The following is a 23,516-nucleotide window of genomic DNA, read 5'->3' on the forward strand; positions in this document are numbered from 1 at the left end:
CATGATTTTTTTAAAGTACGTATTCCAATATGAGACTAACATCTAGCTTTATGAATGATTTTAAAAATCGGTAAAATTTGGCTTATTGGTTCTTCAGAAACTACTGTACCTTCAAAGGGAGCGATGCGAAACATCTCATATGGTATCGTATTTCCAAGACAGCAGCCATAATTTTTAGGTCCTACCTCAAAAATGCGAAAAGTTTCATGCTTCTTTCTTTATTTCTTTAAAAGAGAAACACTTTATGTCCACACTTTATGCTCCGGCTAATAAGGACTGAACCTACAGCTTATTGTGGGATCTGAAACATTTTGAAATGTACCACCACAGAGATCGAACCTGTCCCCCCCCCCTTGCCGTACTAATACATTGCGCTATAGGCGACACCCTGCCTGAAGCAACAAGGCGTTGTCTATGTTCAGCAGTACAGGAATTTATGACGAAGGTGCGGTGGCGATCCATTTAAGATTCATCTAAAACTAACGCTGCAAAATATTACTAAATTTGATTAAATTCCTTCAGTCCCTCTCGGCTACAGACCCAATTCAGCAGTGGAAAAAATAACGATTTGAGAAGAGAGATGCGGAATTCCTGGAGCACAGTCATGGAAGAATATATTGCATTTGAACCACGTAAACTAGAATTTCGTAACGTCTTAAAGCACGTTGTCTATACAGTCCAAACAACAAAACTGTCTCTTTGGTTTGTCTAGTGGTTCTGGGTTCTCGGGAACAATTGAGCATTGATTTCATGAGTTATGTCCACAGTCACAACAAACAACAGCTGGTTACTACGAGGCCTGCAAGAGAAAGTTTCATGAATTGTTTTTTTTAACAAATGCTACTCGTAATTGAATGTTTCTTAACTAATATTAGAGTCATTGTGAAGAAGGTTCACTGAAATTATGGGTTGCACAGAATCATTATCGCAGGCCACTCACAGGCTATCAAACCCAGAACTCCTTGAAAAAAGGCGTTAGAAATGCTACGTGACGAATCATAATACGAATCTATATCCAGTTGTCCCATCATCCATTTCGTAAGTTCATCATTCATCTTCCTCGCATCCATTGACACAAGAGGTAGATAAGCTAAGTAAAATAAGTTAAGTACTCGTAGTATTGATCCCCGCCAACGTCTGTTGATGTTTAATATTCACAATTCATTTGCATGTATTTAGAATGAATATGCATGTATTTAGAAAAAAAATTACATATGATTAGAACTAATTTACATTTACGTATCTGCATATTTATAACTTTTATGAATTTTTAATTATTTATTTTACGAAAAATGTAAATAGAAAGCAATTAGTGTTACTAAACGCTATGCATATGATATTATGTTAATTACTGTAAAGTATGTAATGTATAAAACGATAATAATTCATGTTTATAATATTGAAAATAAGATTTTATGGTTTATTAAACGCTATGAAGGGTGGTAATGGGTAATGTTAAAGGTCCAATTACGATTTAGGACGGTCCCGGTACTCGAACCCGCGATATGTAATGATAATAATTATAGTGTACTAATGCAATAATGTTATATGGTATGAAAGAAGTTGATCCGAGACGCTAGACAGGAGACGATGAACTCCGCGCAGGTAGACGACAGAGGAATTTGTGGAATGTGCGGTCAAGGTCAAATGACGTCAGAACAAAGAAAGAACTCGATTGACTAATCAGAAAACGCGTCGGTAGATTTTGAGAACTGATTTTTCAAGGTTAACTAGTACGCAAGAACAGGAGAAAGGTATGCAACAGCGTAGCTCAGGACAAGGGAGGAATTGAACCAGACAACAAAGGATGTCTGGAACTGCTCGGTCAAGGTCAAATCCCTGAAGCTGCGCGTCGCTTGTAGAACCGGTTTCCGCCGCCAATTAATATTCCGCTCAGGTTTGCCCCCAAGGCACGGGATGCTGTAGCACGGGTATTAGGGTAGAACGATTTTATGTCAGAACATGTTTCTGTCAAAGTAACCCAAGATTACACAGAACACAAGGAAAAGGTATTTTGGGATACCCAATTAGATTGGAGCGAGAACTTTACCTTGAACAAGGAGAATGAAGCGTAAGGGAATGCTATCTGGGACGAGGCCCAAAGTTTAAACCAATTATGCCTCCACCAGGTATCGAACCAGAGACCTCGGACCCTTTGATTGTTGATTTAATTATAAAATTAAAAATTAATTATAAAATTGAGTTTATTTTTACCAAAGTTTGATCTTAATGTCCAATATTTTACAACTTTTTATGTATTTTTACTCAAATAACACGATTTATTCGATTTAGGTAAGAGTTTTTATTATATTCTTGACACACAAACTGTCTTTTATTACATTTTGGACACTCAAAGAGATTTTTTTTCAAGTTTAACAGGTTTTTCTCCAACTGTATGCCTCTTTTTACCAAAATAACACAATTTTTTCGATTTAGGCAATAGTTTTTATTACATTTTGTACACTGTACACACAAAGTGTTTTGTCAAGTTGTACCCCTTTATTTTCCAAGTTTATGCTTATTTTTACTCAAATAACACGATTTAAAATATATAGGTAAGAGTTTTTATTATATTTTGGGCACACAACTGATTCATTTTCAACTTTATGCTTATTTTACCAAAGTAAGACTATAACACCATTAAACCTTGTTTCCTCGATTATGAAAAAATATAAATATGCTGACCAAGGCAGTAATTTATTTTATTAAAAACATAAACTAAACGTAACGTTTCAACCTTCTAGCAAGGTCTTCTTCAGATTCTGTATCAAGTACAAAAGTAACAAGATACAAAAACAGGGTATTATATATACACAAACATTATTCCCTCCAGACTATTAGAAAGTTGTTATGGAACTTTCTACCAGGTGGCTTTCCTTGTCAACTGTACTTTCACCTAAAAGGCTAAACATATTTACTTCCATATAGAATGTGGTTGGGCTTTATATCTCACGCTCTTTTTCCTTCATTTTTCTTCCTTCTCCTCTCCTCTTTCTCTCTTGTCCTTTCCACTCTTTCTAACACCTTCTTCCATTCTTTGTTTAACTTCAGTCCCCCATTCCAGTTGATTGTGTCTTCTTCACCTTTCTTCTCTATTTCCTTGGCTTCCTTCTATTTTCTCACTAGCATTCTCTTCTCCCTTCCTATCTGCTTAGCCTTATATCGCTTCTCGTGAATATTTTGCATCTACTTCTTCACAAATTTTAGTCTAGAAAGGAAGAAAACATCGGCGATTGGGTTCGATGCGTTGACTACTCTTGGCAGCTCTTGGCCTCTCAAAAGACTGTTGCACCACGGAGTTCCGTTTCACACTACAGATATACTTTGAAATATTTTGATTAGAAGTTTTACAAGACAAACTGAAATATTTACGTCTTTCTTTATTATCGATTACATTAATATAAGTCGAGAGTTTCTTGAGAAGATTCGGAAAAGTACTAAAATTTATAACAGTGAGATAGAAGTAGTGCTTTTATTACTTCTGAGTATAATATGATTAATATTAACATTGATTTTTAATGTTTTCCTGTGATGCAGGTAGAGTGCAACACACATATCTTTGCCGTTGCGCAGATACCAATTTTCGTTTCGTCTCCCTCTCTCTTAGCATCACGTGTTCTACCCTGCTCGCCAACCTTCGCCATTGTTGCCATATTGTCATTCCATTCCTGGACACACTCGCGCAAACATCATAGAAAACAATTGAATAGCGCTCCAGCTCGCGGTTCACACCGTTCGGCAGGGACGGTAATGTGGCAATATAGCATGGCGTAGTGGTTGCTTCTTTTATGCAGTGCATGTTCATTGGCTAGCTAGTGACTAGTGTTGACAAATGTAAATATAAAGCACTATTTCTGTTACGGAAGGAGAAAGGCAAAATGACGGTGAGTTTTGTTGGATTGTAAAGACCATATTTTTATTTTAAGTATTTGACTGGTTTGACATTGTGTGCGTGTATTGCGTGTGTGTAAGTGAAAGTGCATGTGTTTGGTTAGTGAACGTTAAATTCCATAATGCCTCCAGTACTATTGTTCATATTTCATCACTTTAGAATTGCTCAAAAGAAATAAATTATGTGGATGCATGAGCATTTCAACCCTCGTCTCTGGCACAGGCACGTGTTCTTGCAGGAATTGTATGATGTAAGCTGTTATTTTTGCTGCTTAATGCGATGCATGTTTTTTTTTTTGTGTTAAAGTTGGCATGTTTTGAAGGCATGGGCGACCGGAAGGGGGGGCAAGGGGGGGCCACGGCCCCCCCTGGAAAATGAAAGTCAACCAAAAATTATGTATTTCACACATATAATTTCATTTTAGCCACAATAATATGTGTTAATTATTGCATGAACACCATAAATTCGAATTTAAGCAATGTTTTTTTAGGGAACAACAATATTTTTGGAGAAAATGTGCCTTGTTTGCCCCCCTGGAAAAAAATACCTTCCTTGCCCCTCCCTGGAAAAAATCCTGCGGACGTCCAGGGTGACAAGTTCATAACAAAAGAAAAATCCGCGCCGCTTGTCGTCTGGTGGCAATATATGTACTTCTTATTCCTGTTGCGGAAGCCGGAATCGTTTGTAAATTTACAACAAAGGCAACCGACTGTTGACCATCACAGAAAGGCAATAATACTGCTTAAGGAGGAGTGTTTGTGGCCCAATTGTCGCTGTTAAACACGTTCGCAAGTTACACTATTCTACAAATTTTCACTTTTTTATGTTACAGAAAGGAAAGTAGCTCTTTCTTACGGAAATTGACCTCCTAAACACGAATACGGATTTCATTTTCTAAGATTGGCTTTTAATTTGAGTTAGGGCATAATTCATGTTACCCATAAGCAATGCGTTGGCTCTTATTTTCAAGATAGCATAATTCATGTTACATAACAATTAATCATAATCAATGTGAGCATAATTTAATAAATATATTAAGAACGCCCGCAAAAGGAGGCCAGGAAGAATATTAATACAATTCAAATTTTGAAATTAAGGCGTGAAAACATAGATGAGAGATGCCGTGAAAGACAGATGCAAATTAACTTAATGTTGGTGATGCTTTATGATAATTCTCTTAACTGGGGGAAAGCATAACTCTGTTTCCTCCACTTTAAACACTTCCGTAATCAGCATCCTCATATTAGTAAAGATTGGGTACTCTCATTTCTGTAGCAAAACGTGTGTAGAACAGTGTTATTAGTTCTCAAACCAGTGGTAGTGTCAGTCGTGCATCACATGTCGTGTCGTTGCAGTTCCAGTACCGGTATGGACGGGCTTATTGGGAGTGAACAGTTAAAATGCCACCAGGTTCATTAATGCAATGGAAAAATAATAAATTGTTTAATTTTATTTGAAATCACTATGAAGAAGTCTTCTTTACATCATTTTGGGTAATTTTACACAAGGATTAGTCCACATTTAGCGGTTTTAGTCCATATGTATGTACTGTACATATAAAGCCACTTGTTAGCACATATAAATCTCAGCCCTGGTTATAATGCATGGTGTTTAAAACTCAACGTTAGAGCTGAGTTCTCTAATTTCCTTGTTCTACGAACAGCTGTGCCTCGGCGCAATGTAGCGATTTTTCTATCGAGCAGATTAGCAATACTGGTTCTCCTGTTCTACTGCTCCGATCGCGGAAGAAATATCTGGGTTTAACTATATGTCAAGGTATTCTCATTATTTGCAATAATCTGCTGGTCCTGAAATGTGCTTTTATTTTTTGATCGTTTGAAAGATTTTATGCTTTTAACAAATTTAGACTTACTAGACAGTAGGTAGGCTTCATTTTGATAATGATGAACAGGGCTAGGATTTTTATGACCTAAAAATCACCAAAATATGCAAAATAAAATATGCTCTTATGATCTAAAATTTTACAAAATATGCACTATAATTTGAAAAATATGCCCTTATAACTAGACTGTTTCAAACATCAATATCTAACTTATGAATATTTTCATATACATACTATTTTTAGTTCACTTTATGGGCCCTGATGAGTTAAAATGCACAATGAATACTTTCTGTAAATTTTCAATTAAAAATGAAAAAGATTTTGCTGCAGTCAAAAAAAATCAAAAACTAGTGAACATGAGAGTAAGAACGAATTCACTTGGAAAATGACTATATTTCTTGAATAAGCGAAAATATGCTGAATATGCCCTAATATCCATCAAAATAGGCTTTATCGCGTAGAAATGGCCAAATATGCCAAAATATGTCCTTAAAAAGCAGCTTCATTCAATTAGTTTCTTCACAATATGAAGTTCTATATATTTAAAGAACACATCACACTTACCAAAAAAAATATGCTAAGTCATAAAAATCCTAGCCTTAATGATGAATAATGATCATTTAGTTACGTTATTCTTGTACCACGTAATGTAACGTAGCGGCATCTTTAGACACGAATGGTGATACTTATTGTGAAAATTCGGGCAGGAAAATATGGCATTTTCATGTTCAAAATCTTCTCTTAACGTTCTTGTCTATAATGGATCAGTGTCTGACTTGTCGCCGAGAAAGGGAAAGAAAAGTGAACAAATTATTTGCTGAAGTATGATACTTTTTGTTATCCGGTTGTTAAAACTCTAGTGTTTCGCCTAATTGAAACGTAATTCCGTTGCTTAGAAACTTGGAAAGGTAGGGAGTGCTTCAACAATATGCTTCTCAAGAGAAAGACAGAACCAGCAAGTTTGGGGGCGAGAACTTAAGAATTTGCCTGGTGTAATTACGTTGTTAGCTACGCGTCAAAAATCTTCAAAGTAACTCATAAGGATGGAAGAAAAATCTCACTTCAACTCCATTCGGCAATTCATTAAGAAAGCAACTTTCTAAACGAGTTTAATTAGATAGGTTAATAATAATTGATAGTATCGAAAAGAGAGCAAGTTTTTTAAATCGTTAATTATAATTTCAGTTTTCTTCCTTACAAAGAATGAAGAATATTGGATTGATTCCTCTAAATTATCCGTTACAAAAGATGGGCGAACGGTGTCGATGATAGCAACCTGTGATGTTCTTTTTTGAAGCACGCGAATATTCAGTAATGACATCGTAGTTGAAGAGAATGTCAAATTAGAGTGTCGCATGCAAAGAAAGATTTTCTTTTTCAATTGATTCTGTATTAGAAATTAACGTTAGAATCTTTCTAATTAGTAACAACCTTGCTGTATAAATGAATCGTACACAGATATGAATTATGCTTAGCAGCTCTGTTAGTTACCGAAAAAGCGATTTCAGATACTACGGTCTATACTTTCACATTAGTAATACGCGATACTTTTAATATTTCGAGAAATTTGGGAAATTTGATAAAAGGAAGGTATTTATTAAAGAATAGATGTTGATTGTCTTATGCTATTCTAAGAATAGAGCACAGATGTAAGAACAGGTAGGTGTAATGCGCAGAGATGACGAAATTTATTAATTTTGTTTCATGAGAAATTAATCAAGCCCATTTTACAGTTTTATTTTAATGTTTCACTTACAAGAAGGAGACGGATTTATATGTAAATACATATTTATGTATGAAGCTGATATTTTATTATCTTTGCGCATCATGGCATGTAGACTCGAAAAATTCAGTTCTTGTTTTCCATATTTTTACATATATTAGGTTTTTGATTCATATTTTACATATTTTAGTTATTTTTACATATTCTTCCCATACTTCAGAACATTTCTCAACATATACTCCATATTTGTGAAATAAGACACGAGTCCCTGTGTGGCCGAAAGAGTTGGGTGAATTTCTTGCGAATAACTGACAAATTTGAAATACACTTGCAATACGTCTTGCGATATTGAACACAGTTTTAGTTAATATAAATCCATCTAAAGAGACAACGGAAGGAAATTCACTTTCGAACACCAACAACAAAATTTTGTTATTCATTGTTTTGGAAACAGAAAATGAAAAACATTTTGTGCTGTTTTACAAATAATGTTAATGTAAGCGAATGGTTTATGTTATGTAGCTCGTATAGTGTCTTATATTATTAAAAAGGTAAATTTTTGCAATTTTAAGTCCATGTTTAACTCCATTTTTGGTGAGAATAACTAAATATGTATTTACATATTTAGTACATTTTTACTATATATGAATCCGTTCCCTGATCATAAGTTAACCAGATAATTATGTTTTTACCACACTACAAAATGTCTTTCTGCGATTGTAAACCAAATTCAATAATGCCAGAGATTTTATGTTAAGCACATACTTTTATTTTTAATGAAGGGCCTCCCAATAGCGAAGTAACTAACGCTGTCGCCATATGTTCGACGGTTCTCATTGCACAGCGGTCCGTGTTTCACTTTAAACTTCAGCTCATATCCAGATTACCCTATCTGAGCATAAAATGGACACAAGCAAACTTTCTATTCTTATTTTATAATTTCAAACACATTGTATTTGGACGTAGGGTGATCTCTTCTCAAATCAGACAGGGGTGTCCCCTGACCACCACCAGTCTAAGAACATGGTGAATAATTATTGATATTTATTAAGGGAAATCTACAGTTTATCGTCCGAATATCCACAAAGTCATAATGATCTCGCTAGATTTCCTGCGGAAGTAGCAAACCCTGATATGTTTCAATCAATCTTTTGTCGTGGGAAGATGTCACATGAAGGGTCGTCTAAATCGCGCCTTAGATGGAGGATAAGCTTTACCGCCCTAATTATACCTCACGTTTGTTTCATTCTTCACACCTCTCTCTCTCTCCCTCCCTCTCTCTCTCTCTCTCTCTTGCGAATACAATTTATTTGTAAAAGATTTTTACACGATTAAGGGAAACAACCTGTAACAACATTACAAACATCCATGAAAGTTCGAACATTTATTTTCTTGCCTCATCACTCTCGATGAATAATATAACTAATACTGAGTACAGGTTACACTAATTGTTCACTTACCCCAGAAAGCATAATTTAATCACTAAAGGACATCACGACTCATGCAAATCACTGTGATAAGTCGCAGATACTATGAAAATATCCTGTTTGTTTCAGCAGCAGGATTTCTTGCATATACGTAGAAGCATGCACGTAAGGCTCGTTGAGAGGTAATTTGATATTTTAATCAGTTTCTTTTATTGTTATTAAACATGCTGGACACGTGTGTACACGCAATATAAAGATTTGTGAAACGGCTTTTAACGTTTCTAGGGGCACATCACTCAATTAGGTAAGTTTATATTTTGATTGAGGCAATCACCACGAAAGATAAACTCTTTTGCTCCGGAAAATTTCTTTGGCGTATTTATATTCCTGAATGGACACAAAAAAGGTGTGAAACTACTTATATACAAATGACCATGCACTTGTCCCGGGACTCGAGTCCAGGATCTCATGCTCCCGTGGTCGGCAATCTGCACTTAAGTGTGGTTGACTTCATAACCCCCAACCCCCCCAAACTCAAGTGCGAGGTTAATTTGCTCGCTGACTTTCCATTTGCTTATGGAACGGTAAATTTTGTGCAAGCAATTAAGAAGGGGCGGGGGGTGAGAGAGAAATTCCTCCATACCTACTGCAGCATCGATTGGAAGGCAAATTCATTCTCTCTTTAATTTACAACTTCGCTGGCACTGCACAAAATGGTATTTAGCCAAGCAAACTCTGTTCTACATAAAATCGCTGGAGTAGTAAGTTTACAAACTTTTGAATGAAATTTTCATTATGGCTTTAAACAACATGTCTTGCTCTAACTCTTCCTCATCGTTCACGGTATTAAACATCGTAATTGATGTATACTCTTCATTCTTAAACCAAACTCTAAGCAAGAACTCTCTCTCTCTCTCTCGCTCGCTAAAATTGGAGACGTTTGTTATCAAGCCCTCACTAAAGTTTGTGTAAACTAGATTCCGTGTACACAACTTGATCTGCTTTCATACATCATTCATTATGTTAATGCCAAACAAACAACAGTCCCTCAACTATCGGGGAAATTTTCTTATTCAATGTTGGAGCAATTTGTTTCCGCTGTCCTTCATTTACTTGGTCGTCTCGTCGCTGTAATTGGATGCCCTTGTAAACACCGTGCCAGGTCAAGCAAGGTCAGGAAACGGAGAATTCTCAAGGCGGTCTTGTCTTCGGCAGAATGGGTCCAGGCGAAGGAATCAAAACGTTTTGTAAAGCGTTCTCTCTCTCCTTCGCTAATTTGCAAGCAGCCTTTGTTGACATGGTAAATAATGCAGTTCTAAACTGTTTTGCGCTGCGAGGCTGCGATAAACAAATAAAATCGAAAGCTGAGGAAATGCGAAACAAAGTTGGGAAGATCCCGGAAGATCTGCGTTCTCTTCGATTCTCAGAAGCAATTGTGTACATTGGATATTTGATCTCAAACATGTACAAGTGGTGGGATGGGGTGACATGCAATGATGGTGTTTTTTCAGTAGTCAACAATATATTTTGCAAAATCTTCATGAATCCGAAGTTCTTCTTTTAGCATGTCCGGGCTAAATCTGAAATGGTCAGGGGGTAGCTTCACCAATCCCTCATTTTAATCCGATTTTGTTGTCACTACGCACACTTTTAAAACATAAAACTGTTGTCTAATTTCTGTCTAAGCCTATTATGTGATAGTGATTGTTTTTCATGGCCATTGTGCTGCGTGGGCACAAATACTACTTGCACCTGTCGTAAGATATGGAATTACTCGCAGCTCAGATACCAATATATTACATATGACGTTTTATTGTCACTTACATGTCTGTATTTAAAGGCCAATCTACGGGAAGATGTCAATATGAAATTCTGGATTCTGATGAAAAAGTCACATGGAAGTCGAACAACTGAGACTTGAATAAAACTTACGACTGAAACTGAAACTGGAATATAACCTACGCCCCCTTGATTACTACATACTATACTTATGATTACTATATATATAGGATGGGATTAATTTGTATCAGGGCGATCTGTGAAAATTTTCATAATTTTGAATATTCTGAAGAAGATGCGTACTACTGTAGCAACACAAAATCTATGATTACTTAGTGTGAGTGCGTTAAAACCAACTTATTATAAAAATTAAAGCAACTACTACTTAGTCTACTAAGAACCTCCTAAGAACCAGTAGGTAGTGCACGGGGGTGATTCGATTACCAGTGTGAGCGATCTCAGTCAGGATATTTTCAGTCAATGTCTCTACAATGTCCACGGCCTTTTAGCAAAGGGTACTTGGGAAGAGGTATAGGCGACTTGATCGTGATGCTGATCACACCTAGAATGAGAGGAGTCCTACGTCCACACCACTCACAATGCACTTGAGATAAAATTCTTTCTGACCATGCAGAGCACCTAAATATGTTCAGTTCTAAGCACTTCATAACGATCATACGTAAGAGAGAGCTACAACAAGACATTGCAGAAACAATAAGACTCGTGAAATATACTTCAGTCCTTGCGTGTGATTTGTAGTGCAAAGAGAATTCTCCTCTACATTGCATTTTAGAACAGAACATCCTTGTACTGTGAAAAAAAACGAGAAAGGTGCAAACTTTGAGGGGATTCCCACCAATTTCCCCGTATCCCGTTGTTTCGAGGGAAAACAAGGTGAAATCTTAGAAGTATTGCTCCTCCCTGATACTCAATTACATGCTATTGTATAGGAAGCCCAACGTGTATTGTCAATGCATTCATGATACTGGTTAAAAGAGACAGAAACTTAATAAGGAGAGAACACCAGATGCTTCATACATCCTTTCCTGTCTGTCGTTCGATATCTAATTTTGTTGAATGACAGATATTTCGCAAAATTTGTCGATACGTTTCTGTTTTATTGTTAGTTAAGAAATGAAGCACCGAAAGGGGAGTTATGGAGGCTAGAATCTCCTCTTTCTTTATTCGTATTTCTTAAGCAAAAAGGGGAAATATGATTAATTTGAAATATTTTGCTACTCATATTTACAAACAAGTTTTATAAAGTTTGTTTAAGTTCACTTTATGTTCAGATACGCTCGTCAGGATTGGACGTGCAGTTCTAAGTGGAGTGCGAACCACAGTGCAATGTGCCTCTACCGAGAATTGAACCCAGAAACGCTTGACTAGAAGGCGATAGCTACCACGCTCATGTTTCCATTGGAAATTATTTTCTGTGGGTGAACCTCAAACCCATTGAAACATTCTCAATGCACTTATGCAGCTAAGTATTTTGTCAGCCTTCAGCTCTAACTTATTTTCGAATAGATATGTGCAAGTCCAGTGTTTCATTTTCATCTCGGGTCCTGGTAAAGTTGACCTTTTGTTGGGCTATTTAAGGCCACTTGCTTGTACTGTTAAATGATCTCATACCCGGCAAAAAATTGAGAATTTTACTTGTCAAGTCTGTGTAAGCTTACGAGGTAAATTTGGTCACGATTATCTTGAGAACTAGTTGACAGAAAATTTTCAGATTTCACTTGACCACTGAAAAAGAACGTCTCTAGAGAACCACTGTTTGATATTTTCATATATTGCATCAACGTCCCGAAAATTAATTCATTTACTTTCACTCTGAAATATCGTAGGAAGATGGATGGAAAGGGAAAAGGTAAATCACGGACAAACCTCATCCAGCATGGTTTCAACCCATGACCTTTTGAATATCATCTTCATTCACTCATTAGGAAAAATAATTACATTGAGAAACCAAACCAACTGCATATAGGTGAATTAATGTGTTTAAAATATTCAGTGTATTAAATTGATATCCTAATTCTAAAACTGACGGATATTTCTAGAAAGACGAACTGTTTAAATTATAAGTCTAAATTTCGGTGTCGCCTCGCCTCAATTTATAAATGTTGGCTTCCGGAACACGAGGCTATATTAGCAGTTTTAAAGCTTTTATTTAAATGTTTTCTCCTGTTTCAATAATGGCCATCAATCCTGGAACCTATAATTTTAAAGCCGAAACTTACTATTTTGCTTTATTAATTAATTTTTAATTAATATTATTTTGAATGCTTTTAAATACTAGACACGCGTTCAAATGTTCCAGTTATGAAAAATGTTCATGCATATAGTAAACCTAAACAAGTAGAATATATGACATAATAGATATAATATTATGAAATTTTACGTAATGGGTAGATTCCTTCTATTAATTAAACCTATACTAATAGTTCTCAGCAGTATGTGTAGACACTTATGAGAGAAATCAGTGGTGTTTTACTGTGGTATATTATCCAAAATGAAGTGTTTGTGTTACACAAGGTCGAGAGGAACATGCGACTTTGCACACATTATAATTTTTATCGAGTATGTCACTTCCTCCGAGCAGGGAATAAATTTTCTAGTCAAAAGGATTTTAAAAATCCACTGGAGAGGAATAGAACTGTTTAATTCGCATAATAAAACGATAGCAGTGTACGAAACTACTGAAAATTCGATAAAATGTCATCAATATTTATTAGTTCACCCATCTCATTTGGCTTCTCTACAACATTTTATTGCTCATTGTAACAGAAATTATATACGATTGGAAATATTAAGGAATGAAAGTTCATTGTTCACAAACATCTTCATTCATCGCTACATATGTCATAGTTGTTTGTTTCTACTCTGGATTCGCAAGCAACAGTGTTTGAAAACCAAACAGAAACACTGATTTCAACGTTTCTCTTTTCCTGATACCATTTGGTTTCCAAGCAATCGACCTAATTCTGTTTAAGTACTTGATGGGAAGTAATTAACCTAAAGAGTCTAACTCTTCCTTTGCATGTCTACTTAGCGCTGCAGCGGGCGATTTTATAAATCTTTGTTTCTCACCACACCCAACGCACAAGCATTTTCATCTTCATTTTTAGGTGGCCATTTCATCACATTTTCCTTACAACAGCGAACTCGACTGTATGGTTATTATGTTATCAACTCAAGCCCCATCAACCCTTTGTTTATGTGTGTGTGTGTGGTTTTCATATTTTAACCTTTTTAATTGAACCCAATGAAATATTTAAAATGTACTTTGATATGTATCATCTGTTTGCAGAACAGAATTGAAAAATATATTTTCGAGGATGAACTAAACTAATCTCCATGGTGCAACAGACCTCTTAGGAGCATGACCTGCCCGAGCGGCTTTTTCACTGGGTGACGCGTGGTTTATAGTAACTTAAATTTAAGGCGGAAGAGTGATAATTGCATTACTGGCATATCAAATCATCATGAAAGTAATGGGAAACCTTGCATGCACGTTTACTTATACAATATTGCTATTTGATCTCCAGTTTGAAATACTTTATATTGCAACATCACAATTTGAATTCCCTTCTATTAGATATATACAACTTTATATACCACTTTAGAAAACACATATAAAAGTTGAAAATTAAATTTCTCAAGCCCTCTTCTCTCCTTCTACCACAATTTCTTCAGTTAGAACATTGGAATTGGACTAGTCAAATTTGTGGTTCCAACTGGAAAAAATAAAAGAAAGTTTGATTAAACTTTCGTCAAAGCTGGAAGAATATTGACTCTTGCGTAATTTCAGTGACAAACATCACCTTGTATGTTTATTTGTTAACACCACCTATTAGCCCTGTCTATACTAAACGTGTTCGATAACACCACATATAATCAGAAAATGCACGACCATTTGGAAACCATTAGTTCCTTGCCTCATTTGGAAACCTGACGTAAGAGTAAATGTGTAAGTGGTAGATGACACACTGCATCATTGAAACAATGGCAGCCACGTGAATCTATCGAGGCTATGGCGATTGTGACCACAACCGGGAAGATATCTGTAATGTCCGATCCTTTCATTTACCCTTGAAATATATCCTTCTTCTACTTCCGCAATTTCATTTCCTTGTATGTTCTAAATTCACTACACTATTCGTCTTTCAATGTAGAAGTGTAAACTGTTTTTAGTACAGTTTTCATTTTAAAAATGTTGACAAAGTACTTATCTATCGGGACTTCATTTTAGGACTGAAATGAATTAATATATTTAGCCAAACATAAACCAATGTGTTGTATAAGTGGAGCAAATATCTAAAGCACCGACCAACATATAATCTTAACAAAAAATCTTAAGAAACAAATGAAAATTCTACATAAATTGTGGACTTTTGTTTCATATCTTCTCAACAATTTCTTAATAATTTTAATGCCTCTCTTTTTTGTACCAAAATATGAACGTAAGGGATGGATATTCTTTTCAGTATGTTTTTAATTAACACTATATTATCTTTTTTGTGATAATACACATGTTTGTGATGTCCAATGAGATCAATGCTTTGTTGAGTAAAGTTTTCGACAAAAATAATAATGTTTACTTTTACCTGACCTGAGGCAGAACCATCCTGTTTTTAATGGAACTGGAGGAAGAGAGCGAGCGAAAGGGAGAGAGAGAGAGAGAGAGAGAGAGAGAGAAAGAGAGAGAGAGAGAGAGAGAGAGAAGCCCGGTGATGCAGTCGGTAGGGCGTCTAACTGTCATACGGAAGACTGTGGTTCGTTTCCCGGAGTTTCAGGGGGGAAATTTCTCAGCAGTGGCCCTGCATGGAGCGGCTCTGGGGTTCACCCAGAGTAAAGGCGGCCAGAACGTAATGCTGATTACATCACCGCCACAAATGGTTGAGACGAGATACCTTGACGACATACCTTGACGAGATGCGAGAGGGAACAGCTTTACATTCACTTTAATGTCAAACTTAAATCCAAAATCTATTTGAAATAGTGCGCCATTACTCATAACTGTAACGTAAGGAGAGTGTTGCCTAAGTGTTTTTTTTCATCTGAAATAGTACGTTGGCCTACTGTGTTGTTGCTTGTAGAAACTTCTGTTGGTTGAATTTAGCAAACCCAATATCTATTGGAAAACAGATATAGGCCTATGCCAGGATAAATAATGGGTTGTACCGTTACAAATATTGTGTTTTCTTGTTGTATTATAGAACATGCAAATTGAAGTAAAATTAATAATGAAATCCTTATGGCATTTTGTTATTACATTATCTACATTTAGAATTCAGACAATAAAATTTACAACTAAATAACATAATTATTTATAATTTATTTTAGATAGATATTGCGCGACCCTGTGGCCGAGTGGTTAGCACAACGCGCTGCGACGCCAAGGGTCCCGGGTTCGAATCTCGGTTGGGCTTGGTTGTTTCTGAATGTCCATTCATCAATTTCATCATTTCATCACTCATCCCCATCTTCGCAAATTAGCCAAGAGGCACAAAACGCGAAGTAAAATAAACTAAATCAATCAAATCAATCAATCACTCAATTTTAGATAGATATTGACATATTGTTTGCGGAAGCTTTCAATATAAATTTTACATGAAGTAGCTAAGAAGTCCTAAACGTTTCTTTTATTTTCTGTCTGTACTATCAATAACTTGAACACAATTATTACGTATTACATTTCTTGCAATGTCTCTCAATGATAATTTCTTTTACTTTCCATTTCTTGATTTGGTATAACAGTTTATTTATCCCTATGTGCTTATATTTTTTAAATATACTTTCTAAAATTTTGTCTGTGATCATTAATCCCGTTATAGTTTTATATTTTTCGAACTTCGTTGAAAGTTTTTTTTTATTTCTTATGATTTTAGCATTTCGTTTCATCCATATTTGAGAAGATCAGTATTTAACGGACAATTTAAATCATTTGCAAATAGATGTCATGAATCATAAGTATATTTTTTAGGATTGGACTGCATAATGCAACATGTAATTGTGCGTAATATTAAGGTTTAAGTTTTGGAGAATAAATGTCACAGAACATGTCGACGTTTTGCAGGTATCGGATAAATATTTCTGTTTTGTGTTGTGTAATATTTCATCAATATTTTGGATAAGCAAACTAAGTAAACGAATCAGTTGAAACAAAGAAATGCATAAAGTCTGTAGCTCAGACCAAATGTTTAATTGCATCATCGAGAAAGATGCAGGAAGGTGCAAGTAGTGTATATTGAGCGGTTCAAAGTAGTACTTAGTAGGTATGGTCTTTTTTTACCAATTGAATATCACTTTTTGACATACTTTGACAATTTTTTGTCGATGTTTTAGCGTTTAGCGATGTTTTAGTACAAATTTTCACTATACTCATTTTTCCCCCACTCGTACTTGGTAGGTATATCATGATGTTACGTGATACAACTTAACCTATCCTTTTTTTACGATTATTTAATTTTTTTACGACCCTAAGTGATATAACTTAACCTATCATTTTTTTTATTTAGGTACTGTTTGAACGTTATTATTTGAGGATCATATTTTGTAGGTAATTTTTTTATCAATCGAATATAAGTTTTTGACATATTTTGACAATTTTTTGTCGATGTTATAGCGTTTAGCGATGTTTTAGTACAAATTTTCACTGCACCCATTTTTTTTTCTATTTGTACTTGGTAGGTATATCACGATGTTACGTGATATAACTTAACCTATCTTTTTTTTACGATTTTTTTAATTTTCTCACGATCCTAAGTGATATAACTTAACCTATCATTTTTTTTATTTACGCACCGAACTAACCTACAAGGGGGAGTTTGTTTGTTTTAATATTTCAGTATTATAAGGTTTTCACAAATTTTATATAACCTAAAATGTGTTGGATGTTGATGTTAGTATGTGGCAATTTTTTATGAATTTAAAACTGTTCCGTCACCCTCTCGTTCTTCACGTCGTGGACGAAGGACTTCTCTGCAATTAGGATGACGCTGCATAGAGTATCCTCGGGCAAGGCGTCGTGGAACTCGCAAACACCCACTCTACAAAAATTCTACTATATGATCTTTCACTGGCTAAGCTAACCTACAAATAGGAATTGGCAGCACTGACTTATAAACCCACTGGATCTTCTTGGCATGTTTTTTCATGATGTGTTGCCAGGCTATTGCGCATCTTGGCGTATACAATGTATATATTTTGAGAGGGGGGTTATAGTTTTTTATGCTGTACGAATACTAAAAACTTGACAGTGCTAACCAACAGAGTAAATAAACCTACATGCAGAAACTAACAACACTAGTTTCTGACAGTGAATTTGAAATAAAATATTAAACAAAATACATGAGTAAGCACTGTGATTACAAATAATACCAGTGTTATGCCCCCCCCCCCCAACTCCAACTGGGCAACTGGGGAAAATAATTGTACAACAATTTGTACCTAATTGTACAATATTTGTACCTAATTGTACAACATATACACAGACATAAAAAATAGAGCCTTCCCGTAACTTATTTCATGTACAACTGTGAAAAGAAAGCATATGTGTTCTGTATGCACATATTCATTCTTATTTTTCGAAGTTGAATGAAATCACGTGTTTTTTACGCTCTCGTAATACTGACCTTGCCCCACTGATTTTAAATTGCTTCCATCCGGTTTTTTTTCCTGTGCTATTTCCGCATGCACGCAACATTCGCTTTCAATAGACAGGCTAGTATAGCAGGCTCCGAGTTTACAATTTATTAAATTAAACAATAATTTATGTAAGAATATACTTGTACTTACCGAACACAAAATAATAAAAGCACATGTAAATTTTTGCGTGTGTTCATGTTATATGACGACTGAGTAAAAAAATAATGTTGACTCCCCGAAAGATAAAAGTTCCTGGTTCGACATCAGATGCATGCAAATTTTATGTTTTGCTCTCCAAAATCTTGATTTTTATGTTTGCGCTATTTGTCATACAGCAGAGGAGAAGAGGGGAGAGGGGAGGGGAGGAGGTACTATTAGCGCCATCTATTAGCAAACAATAGAAATAAAAAGTAGGGGGTCAAACTTTTTCAACACCCAAAAATTTTAAACGTCCTCGTTTAGTAATACGATCAGCAGAAGACGTTTAAAAGAGTACTCTTAGTCGAGAAAGCTAATTGCTAGGGCCCATATATTACTAAAATGTTCTTTAATTTACATATTTCTCATACCGCCATATGTTGTTCTAGTTGACTTCTTCCAAAAAAATGCTAATTAGCGAGAGTTAATTAAGCAAGGCAAGTAAAAGAAGCAAATAGGACAATATGTGGTGGCGTGGAAATATGTAAAAATTCGACTCGATTCGAATTAAAATTGAAGGATATTTTGAATTTTTTTCCTATAATGTACAAAACATTTACCGTACATAATCTTTTCTATTTACAACAGTATAAAATAAAAGAAATGTGTGACAATATCCATATTAATTAGGAAGGTATGTCGTATGCTAGGTTAGCTAATTGCGTCTTCTACAACTTCACTGTTTAGAGGAAAGATGGAAAAAAAGAACTCTACAAAAACTAACGCTCTTGACAATATTGTATGCCCCGTGAAAATTACATATATAAATAAGACTTAAGCGTATTATCTGCTTTCATGTCAGATTTTCCCGACCTGTGAGCTGTAGTGTTTAGGCGACAAGCGACGCGCTCAAATATAATACCGTTGACAATATTGTACGCCCCCGTGAAAATTATATATAAATAAGGATAAGCGTATTATCTGCTTTCATGTCAGATTTTCCCGACCTGTGAGCTGTAGTGTTTAGGCGACAAGCGACGCGCTCAAATATAATACCGTTGACAATATTGTACGCCTCGTGAAAATTATATATAAATAAGGATAAGCGTATTATCTGCTTTCATGTCAGATTTTCCCGACCTGTGAGCTGTAGTGTTTAGGCGACAAGCGACGCGCTCAAATATAATACCGTTGACAATATTGTACGCCTCGTGAAAATTATATATAAATAAGGATAAGCGTATTATCTGCTTTCATGTCAGATTTTCCCGACCTGTGAGCTGTAGTGTTTAGGCGACAAGCGACGCGCTCAAATATAATACCGTTGACAATATTGTACGCCCCCGTGAAAATTATATATAAATAAGGATAAGCGTATTATCTGCTTTCATGTCAGATTTTCCCGACCTGTGAGCTGTAGTGTTTAGGTGACAAGCGACGCGCTCAAATATAATACCGTTGACAATATTGTACGCCCCCGTGAAAATTATATATAAATAAGGATAAGCGTATTATCTGCTTTCATGTCAGATTTTCCCGACCTGTGAGCTGTAGTGTTTAGGCGACAAGCGACGCGCTCAAATATAATACCGTTGACAATATTGTATGCCCCCGTGAAAATTATATATAAATAAGCCATAAGCGTATTATCTGCTTTCATGTCAGATTTTCCCGACCTGTGAGCTGTAGTGTTTAGGTGACAAGCGACGTGCTCAAATATAATACCGTTGACAATATTGTACGCCCCCGTGAAAATTATATATAAATAAGCCATAAGCGTATTATCTGCTTTCATGTCAGATTTTCCGACCTGTGAGCTGTAGTGTTTAGGTGACAAGCGACGTGCTCAAATATAATACCGTTGACAATATTGTACGCCCCCGTGAAAATTATATATAAATAAGCCATAAGCGTATTATCTGCTTTCATGTCAGATTTTCCGACCTGTGAGCTGTAGTGTTTAGGCGACAAGCGGCCCGCTCAAATATAATACCGTTGACAATATATTGTACGTATATTGTATTGTATAGGAGACTAGAAGCATATAATTTGGCGAAAAAAAAAAAACCCAAAGTAAGGTCATAGAAAATAGTTAAAAAAAGTGAGCAATTATATTTTGCATTGCACAGCATTTGGTATTAAATAACATACCCCCAAAAAATCTCTGCATTATGTGTTCTGAAAAAAATTGCTCTACGTGTCAAATTACTGTGTCAAGTAAAAATTTTCAAAAAGCACTGTCGTACTTGTGTGCCGGGAAAGCGAATATGTGCGACCAAACTGTGCTCTAAGTGTGGAAACAATTTTTCTATTGACTACTTCAAGCGACACCAGCTTACTTGCAAGAGCACTGGAACATCACTACCGCAACCTTCCAAGCGAAAGGTAGAAGTAACCTCCCTCGATGCATCGCCACCTACCAAATGCGTCAAGCTGACGAAGAAAGCAGACCGAATTGCGTTTGAGCATTTATTAGAAGACTTTAACATAACATCAGACAGCTTCTGCGATGTGCGTAGTTTTCTGGAGAGCGAGCGAGCTAAGATAATATCCATCCTCAACGATGCATTGCCTACATACTCCACTAAATTCTATGCCGTGCTATGCTGCAAGTATAAGAAACCGTCTGATGAAATACCGGTTTTTTTTCACAATGGCTCGGGATATGATTTCCATCACTTGGTTACACATCTAGGGTACGACAATGCGAGAATCAATATCCTGGCGCAGAACAAAAAGCGTTATATTAGCATCAGTAAGTGGGGGCCGATCCCCAACTCAAGCAACAGCATCGAGCTTCGGTTCCTCGACTCTCTGAGGTTCCTCCAGGCAAGCCTCGATACTCTTGCTGGGAAGCTCAGAGACGACCAACTAGCCATTACTACATCAAGTTTCCCAAACTTAGATGTCGCACTCATCAGACGTAAAGGGGTCTACCCCTACAAATACGTCACAGACCCTTCCAAGTTCGAAGAAAAGTTGCTGCCTCCCTAGGATAAGTTCTACAACCAGTTGAGAGGTTCAGGTATTACCGACGAGGAGTATGTGGGTCGAGTTGGGTTGCCGAACTTTCGGTGATTACCACGATGCATACCTGAAGCTTGATGTGACGCTTCTAGCATGTGCGACGTTTGTTGTGGTGGGATCATTGGGGGAAATGTGATTCTCCCAATATGTCATCTGACTTACTAGCATATGCGATACGAAGAACAGGTGTGTATGTGACTTACTAGGATTAGGCTCATGGTAATGAGGTCCTAGTAGCTGAAACGTTGAGTTTTGTATTCGCCCCCCCCCCCCCCCCCGAGAAAATTCTATATAAAATAACATACCTGAAAATTATATTCACAGTAGATTCATTTTTTGAGTTTTGTAATTACCCCAAGAAATTCTATATAAAATAACATACCTGAAAATTGTATTTACAGTAGATTGAATTCTTGAGTTTTTGTATTCGCACACAAGAAATTCTATATAAATAACATACCTGAAATTCTATTTACAGTAGATTGAATTTTTGAGTTTTGTAATCACTCCAAGAAATTCTATATAAAATAACATACCTGAAAATTGTGTTGCTATATACTAGATTTTTTTATTTCTGTGATTTTGGAGAAAGCAATGGCATCCACCACCAGTTTCAATCGTAAAAATGATAAAACTGAATGTGTTACTTGTGGGAAGCTAATCTCAAGGAACAATTTATCGGTACACAGGGCAAGATGTAGCGAAACAGGTTCGAGAATTAATCGTTCGTTACCTTCTAAGCCCTGTGCTCGATGCGGAAAGATGATCAGCATTACAAATTTAAGTAAACATCTCAAAATTTGCAAACCATCGACCGAACAAGAAACATCGAAAAGGAAAATCGATAATTCAGAAACGGAAGCTTCCACTTCCAAGCAAATTAAATTATCCGATGAACCCAAACCAATTAGATCTGCATTCAACGACCAACTCCAGGATTTTTCAATTAAGTCAGAAGCAGGCCGTGACATCCTTAGTTTCTTGGACGAAACGAAAACATCCGTGATAAATATTCTAAAAAATAAATTGGAAAACAACTCTATAAAAGTATACGTTGTTCTGTTTTCCGAATACAAGAAAGTTGATGGCACAACGAGTATTTTTTATCATCGTACAAAAAACCAGACTCTTTATTTTGCTGACGTCGAAAATTTGGACAACTTCTATTATAAAGTTTCCAACGAGCTGGTTAAGAAACACGACGATTTCGAGGCTAAAGGGTCGGGATGGTCTCTGTGTGGAAGTCCTCACACGTTAACCGTTTACGTGAACCGATTCTCGCCTCTTCGCGCTTCCAGCTACGTTCCTCTTCCACCGAATATTCAACGCAAGAGGGCTGTGTTAAATATACAAAACGGTGATAACAAGTGTTTTCTCTGGTGTGTGTTGGCTGCACTGCATCCTGTTCATTGCAAAAATAATCCAGAACGGATTTATCATTACAAGCAATACGAGACCGACTTTCAAAGTGTAATGTCTGATATTGAATACCCGGTGACATTGTCGGATATAACAAAGTTCGAAAATCGTACAGGAAAACGCATCGCTATTAATGTGTATTCCTTCACGTCAGATAAATATCTCGTGCACCCTGTCAGGATAAGCGATATCGACGATGACGATGCCTGTGTAATAAATCTCCTTCTAATTTCAAACGAGGATGTTCATCACTACACGCTAATTCGTTCACTATCACGTTTGGTCAGAAGTCAATCAACCAAGCATAAAAATTGCATCGAAGTTTGCCCGAGATGCCTAACCACGTTCGACGATCAAAAACAGCTCGATTATCGAAAATACACCGGACGTCAAATTGCTCTGGAGAAACTTGTCGAACATAAAATTTATTGCGGCGACAACAGACCGGCTAGAATGTTGATGCTCGAAACGAACGAAGTCGAAGAATTCAAAATGCACAAGGCATTGTTGGAACATCCCGCAATCATCGTCGCAGATTTCGAGGCGTTCCTCAAACCACTCTCCTACTGCGAACCGGATCCTGAAATTTCCTCCACAACGCCGTACCAGCTTCATCAA

The sequence above is a fragment of the Lepisma saccharinum genome, chromosome 2, assembly GCF_977018435.1.
Source record: "Lepisma saccharinum chromosome 2, izLepSacc3.1, whole genome shotgun sequence".
NCBI lineage: Eukaryota > Metazoa > Arthropoda > Insecta > Zygentoma > Lepismatidae > Lepisma > Lepisma saccharinum.